The sequence below is a fragment of the Microtus pennsylvanicus genome, chromosome 4 (genome assembly GCF_037038515.1).
Source record: "Microtus pennsylvanicus isolate mMicPen1 chromosome 4, mMicPen1.hap1, whole genome shotgun sequence".
NCBI classification, from domain to species: domain Eukaryota; kingdom Metazoa; phylum Chordata; class Mammalia; order Rodentia; family Cricetidae; genus Microtus; species Microtus pennsylvanicus.
The window spans coordinates 119,859,908-119,866,195 of record NC_134582.1 but is presented as its reverse complement, the minus strand read 5'-3'; the positions used below and the strand labels follow the sequence as shown (position 1 = coordinate 119,866,195).

Below are 6,288 nucleotides of genomic sequence, written 5' to 3'. Positions count from 1 at the left end.
TAGCATAAGGACCTGAGTTCAGGCCACAGAACCCACAGAAAAATACAGCGTGTTGGCATGTATTTGCCACCTATGCCCAGAGGAGGCGCACATGGGTAGAAACCCTAGGATTGAAAGAATCCTAGAAAAGTTAGAAACCCTGTCTCATCACTAGAAGAAGTTCAAAGCGCTATCCATTGTGCAACAGAGCCACCTGAGGCCCTGTCTCAATAACCAGATCGATGGCACCTGAGGAATGACATCTGGGGTCAGGCTCCACGACCCCCTGCCTGAACCAAACCCTACCTCCCATTACAGGTGTCATACAAACTGGGACAATTGTGTGACTGAATCTCGTCTGTGATAAAACTAAAACAACTGCATATATAAGAGACCACCTAGTTATACACGTACATTAATTTATATCAAAGGAGCCAAATGAAAATCCTATTATTCTGCTTATAAGAAGTAAAAATGTAGGGGCCAGTGAGAAGGCACAGCAGGAAAGGGCTGCAGCCATCAAGGCTGATGACCTGCATTCCCTCTCTGGGACCCACATAGTGGAAGGAAAGAGCCAAGACTGTAAGGTTCTTCTCTGGCCTCCACTTACATACACCCCAACACACACAGTTAATCAGTAAAATGTAACAAAATTTACCAAAGAAAAATGAGGCAAAAGCCTGAATGTTTGAGGATTCCCAGAAAGCCTCTCTGAAGTAATGAAAAGCTCCTTTACTTTTGAGATTTGACCATCTGAATGCCCGTAGTTCCTAAACTGTGACTCTTAAGGAAAAAATTCAACTGAATTTTTACTAAGTTTTTAACTTGATGGGAGGTTTGGAAAATACCATGAGAGAGACAGGGGCTGTCTGAGGAATGACCAGCCTGTGAACATTTCTTTATTCAGCCTTTTATTATCAAAGACCAGTTGATAACAGTTTTACAGTCAGAGGCAGGGTTGCGAATGTGATTGTGAGAAGCCATGTGATCTCAGGAAAGCGGCTTTATCTTGTTTTCCTCCTTCCTTATCTGGAGAGATGTTTGCTGTGACTGTTCTGTTATGAGGGACGTGTGACTCAGACATTCTTGGTATGGAAGAAACACTGGTTTCCTTCAGTGTTTATTTTAATCTACAGTGCCTGAGAGCTTCCCTAGTAAGAACTTCGGACAGCTATAAACTATATCAGAGCCTCAAAACTAGTGTTAAAAATTAAATTTCATGATAGAATAATTTTTTTGAAATCGGCTCATAATGTCTTATTATTTACATCTGCAAGCTCATGTTCCGAACATTTTAAGTGTACATAATCCTGCCAGATTCACAGTAACCTCCTAGAGTTGGCTCTTACAGTCTTTCTTTAGATCACATAGTCAAGGACACACAACAGAGTCCAAAGGAAGATCAAAGTCCACCAGATTAGGCTTCGAAATCTAACAACTCTAATATTTTGATATTGGGAAAGACCCGTATTTCACATGAATATACATATACACAGTGTGCACGCACAAGCGCGCACACACGCATACACACATACCAACACTTCTTAATATTGTGCAAAACTAATTAGCCTCTCAATATTGTGCAAAGCTAATTCATTTCCAAGTTTACTTACAAGTTTAATAATTATTAAAGCTATTATTATATCAATGCAGATTCAGGTGCTTTCAAAATGATACTTTTAAGACACTGTTTCTAAGGTTATTGCGTTTCTGTTTGTCAATGATGGCGTTCTTCTAATTGCTTTATTAATGCTGCCTACAGTTCCAAGTGAAGGAGTTAAATGTGACCTTCAACAGGACAAAAAGAATCTCCCTAACCCACATATTTTAACGTGGTCTTTGTGATAGGAACAAAGTGTGCCTGCGAACCATGAAGATGTAATTATTGCTGAAGAGGTTATCTAGGAAGAGTTAGAGGTAAAACAAAAGGGTTTTGGTGAAGCAAATTAAATTGTCTGTCAGGGATGGAATAGGACTGAATTGCCCGTTGTCATCTGCTGAGACAAGCCATGCTTCCAGAATAAAAGTTAGAGAGATGATTACACTGCGCAATGTGACTCACTGCAAGGCTAATATGTAAGACAGGATGGAAGAAAGAGCGGAGGTCCGGGAATGCAGACAAAAGTCAAGGATAGAACAATCCACATCCCAGATTGGGAGTTCCCATGACTGCAGACTTATTAGCATTCTTCTTCCTAAGATAAAGCTATTCTTCCTACAACTTCATTTTAGCCGTATCTGTCATTGCCATGAATGTCTGATGAATTATTGCACACCTGGGGAAAGCAATGAGAAGCCTGCTGGAGGAAAGGGGAAAAATAGTGCTTAGTAATAGTAATAAATATTGATGAGGGTACTGGGGGTGGAATGCTTCAAAGAATAGTTAAGCAAATCCATAGCACGCTTGATCATTTTTACTTTCCCTTTTGCACTAGAAGTCATCCATATTATAGAATAGTCTCAATTTTTATGAGGATGAACTTAGATTATACATCTGTGAATATGCATTTGTGAACATGCCGCTGTATGTGTATATACATATGCATACATATAGAGAGACATACAGATACAATAGAATGCAAAAGAATCAACGGTGGGTTCTAGATATTTCTTAAGAGACATGTGTCAATTTTGTTCCTTTACCCTCAGATACGGAAATTCATCTTGTCTACTCACCTGGAAAAATCTAGGTCAGGAGAGCCACACTCCAGAGCAATATGGAAGAATCCTTCTCACCTAAGAGACCACAAGAACAAATGGGCAATGAACAAATCCAGTTCAATCCCCATCTTGGCTGAATCCCATTTTCTTCTTACTTTCTTAGGTCCTGGAGCAGCTTTGATCTTGACACACATTAGAGGAAATGTTAAATGCAAACCTTCACTTTCTCAGCCAGGTTTGTTTCTCAGGGAATATTAAATTAGACCACTTACAAATTGAATATTTATGATCCTTCCAGCTGTTGGAATAGGGAGGAAAGGCACAGACGATCTTGGGTGCCCTGGAACTAGCACCATCAACAGTTATGAACTGCCAGATGGGTGCTGGTAACTGAACCTTGGTCATCTGCAAGGATAACAAGAGATTTTAACCACTGAGCCAATTCTCCCATCAAACTTATCAATTTTTGAAAACCCCTTTTCAAAATGGCCATCCAGACACCAGTACAATTAATAAATCTAGGCTTCTGAGCTCTGCTGTGTCTATGAACTACACCAAGCCAAGTGAATATAAAAGTTAACTAAAGGGAAACCCGAGTAATTCCTGCAGATATATGGAATACAAAAGGCTAACCTCACCCTTGATAAACATAACCAGAGAGAAGAGTAATAACACAAATTTTCTTCGAAAACTAAATCCTGCTATTGCCCTATCTTGTTTTCTGTCTTAATTGATTCACAAAGACTGAGATTTTGGAATTAACGAGGTTATATATTTATTGTTCTTTTTTGTTCGTTTTAACCAGGGACCCCTTAAAATTTAGAATGACTGTAAATGTCAGTCAGATGAAATATAAGACTCAGAGTCAAATCAGCATTCTTTGTCAGATGTCTGGATGCAAATGAAATTTAAACAAATGTAAATTTCGGGAATTTAAATGGTTGTTTTCTGATCCAGAAACAATGTATCCACTGGGTATATTAAAATACATCTAGGATTAAAAGGTATTTTCATTCGTTTTCTTTTTGTTGTGTTTTTTGATTTTGTGTGTCCACGTGTCTGCATGTGTACCAAGTGCATGTCTGGTGCCCACAGAAGTCAGAAGAGGATGACGTATCTGGCACTAGAGCTACATGTGTGTGCTGGGAATTAAATCCAGGCTCTAAGAAAGAGCACTAAGTGTTATTAATGACCGAATCATCTCTCCAGACTTTAATTTACTTTCCTGTTTCTAATCCCTCTTTAGTTATAATTGTATATGAACTCTTCTAATTTGGTAGACCCTTGTATTTCAAATGCTTCTAATATTTTTGGTTGAATTATAAAAAAGTGGCATTGTTGATGAAGAAAAACATCTCAGACAAAACAAACACTTGAAAATTTTGTTTAAAAGGAAAATAATTCAAACTACAGAAATCAAAAACTCCCCCAAATAGCGTTCTTAAAATGAAATTTGGTACTGTGAAAATTTAAATACCATGGAGAAAGATCATACAAAGGGCAATGTTTCATGTAGAGTATACTGAAAGACAATACACAAGGTTTAGAAATCCAGACATCACACTCCTAAAACCCTGTCAATGGAGACGTTCTCCATTTGTACCACTATCCTTTGAGTAACCGTGGACACACTGGAATAAATGTCTACTGCTGCATTGAAGTACTCTGTCATGGTATGAAATGGAAAGTCACACACATGCATATACACACAGCAAAGAAATGTATGTTTCTGGAATTTTCTTTCTGGATGTATGCATATCGTTAGGCTTCTTCTACAACCTTAATAATACCCAGCATAGGACTTGAGGTGTAGCTCAACGGTAGGGCATGTACCTAATATATGGGATGTTCCAGGCTTGGTTCCCACCAACAACAAGAGAAGCAGACAAATAAACACAATGAATGCCTATCATACATACTTAACACCTTACCATGTTGCTTTATGCACTAGAAAAATACTGTGCTATGCATGTTATAGATCTCGCTTTCAATTTTGCATAGTCTTTTGATGTGTGATAAAAAATGGTTGTCAAGTTTTTGATCACTTCTCTTCATTTGGATCAATAAAATACAACGTGAGTGGTGACAAAACCAAGTGGCTGCTCCTATTATCATCACCACTTGAGGGCTCGGGGTGAGGAAGAGACAGACCAATGACCTGGATACAATGGCATGGCTCTGGCAGATTCCTTTTCCCTGTGTTGCTTTGAAACTGTACTAAAACCCGAGAGACATGCCTTGTTTACTCTGGTGACAGATCTCATGAGCATCTAAGAGTTTCATTGAATTGGCTTTTGAGAGCCTAGATGAGTCATCTGACTGAAGCCAGGAGAAGCCTGCAGGCTGCCTCCGGAAGGGCACATGAGCTCTGTGGCATCTACACTGAGAACACAGAGAGGCAACTCAGAGAAGGGGTCCTGTGATGAGCATGGCAGCTGATAACACGCTGTTGTCTGCACGTCTCTTAAACTTCTCAAGCCCAATTCTATTTTATCTCCAAAGTGGGTAAACTAAAAGAGATAAGCATTTTTAAAACAACTCAAGTAACTGGAAAACAGAATATCTTTTCCAGGGAGGATTTTTTTCCCTTTCTCTGGGTATGTTGCAATAAACACTGAATGCAATGAACGTTGAAAGATGGCCAAAATGGTAACTGTAAAACTAACTGTGTCATAGTACAACTTCCATAACAAGATTTTTTTTTCTTTTTTCCCCATATTTTTACTATCTCTCAAATTGATTTTATCTTGTGGAGTAGATTGCAAGGGCAGAGAGCAGATATGAAGGGATGGGTAGATGAACGGGATTGAGATGCGTGATATGAAAGGCACAAAGAATAAATAAAAAGTAAAGTTTTAAAAAAGGGTTGCAGTCACAGTTGTGTCTAGGAGGAGCTATATTTAATAAGCATTCAGAAACAAATCTTTTGAATTACTGCAGTGATGGCAAAAGGTGAAGCATTTCACTGTAAAAAACAAACAGAGGTTTAAAGGTAGCCACTCACTCATTCATATATATTTATTATTCTGTGATTATTTACTTCTTAATATAAGTCCTATTGAAAGTACTGAAGTATCCAAAGCATAGGATAGGTAATCAGCTAAAGTCTTCCCAAGAGTAATGGACAAACATACAATGCTGTACCATCTCACCACAGTATTATAGTTTATTCCTGTACTAGTCAGTGCATCGCTCATAATGATCGTATTTGATGTTGTTGAGACATTCATAGGAGCGTTATACTCTTCTGAGTTCTGATGAGTATTTATCCTTGTGCTATTTACAATAGTTTTATGAAGCAAGGATTATTTGTCCACTTTTTACAACAAGAACCAAAGACACAGGACTGTTAAATAAATTGTCAAAAAAACAAAATCTCACAGCTTAAAAGAAGCAGAGCCAATCTTTGAATCAAGGTAATAAATTCGACAGACTGCAAGCTTAGCTATTGCTTACATTAGGCCAAGGATGCACTGAAGTGTTTTCAAATATTGTACTAAACCTTGAGGCTATGGCGACAAACTTCACACGCTTCCTATTTCTAAACACTTCGCAACTGAGATTATGTGAATTCATCAGGGTTTTCCAGAGCAGTAGACCCAAAGCAGACAGATTTTGAGCAGAATTGTCTTATGTGATTCTGAAAGC

At 38.3% G+C, this 6,288-nt stretch overlaps 1 long non-coding RNA gene across 1 annotated transcript; it reads right to left on the bottom strand.

Moving 5' to 3' along the window:
* Nucleotides 1-1,255: 1,255 nt before the first annotated feature.
* On the bottom strand, nucleotides 1,256-2,992 carry LOC142848918 (uncharacterized). The gene is made up of 3 exons (XR_012910490.1): nucleotides 2,913-2,992; nucleotides 2,656-2,715; nucleotides 1,256-2,279 (listed from the first exon to the last, which is right to left on the bottom strand). It is a non-coding gene; the product is annotated as an uncharacterized LOC142848918 (long non-coding RNA).
* Nucleotides 2,993-6,288: the final 3,296 nt, after the last annotated feature.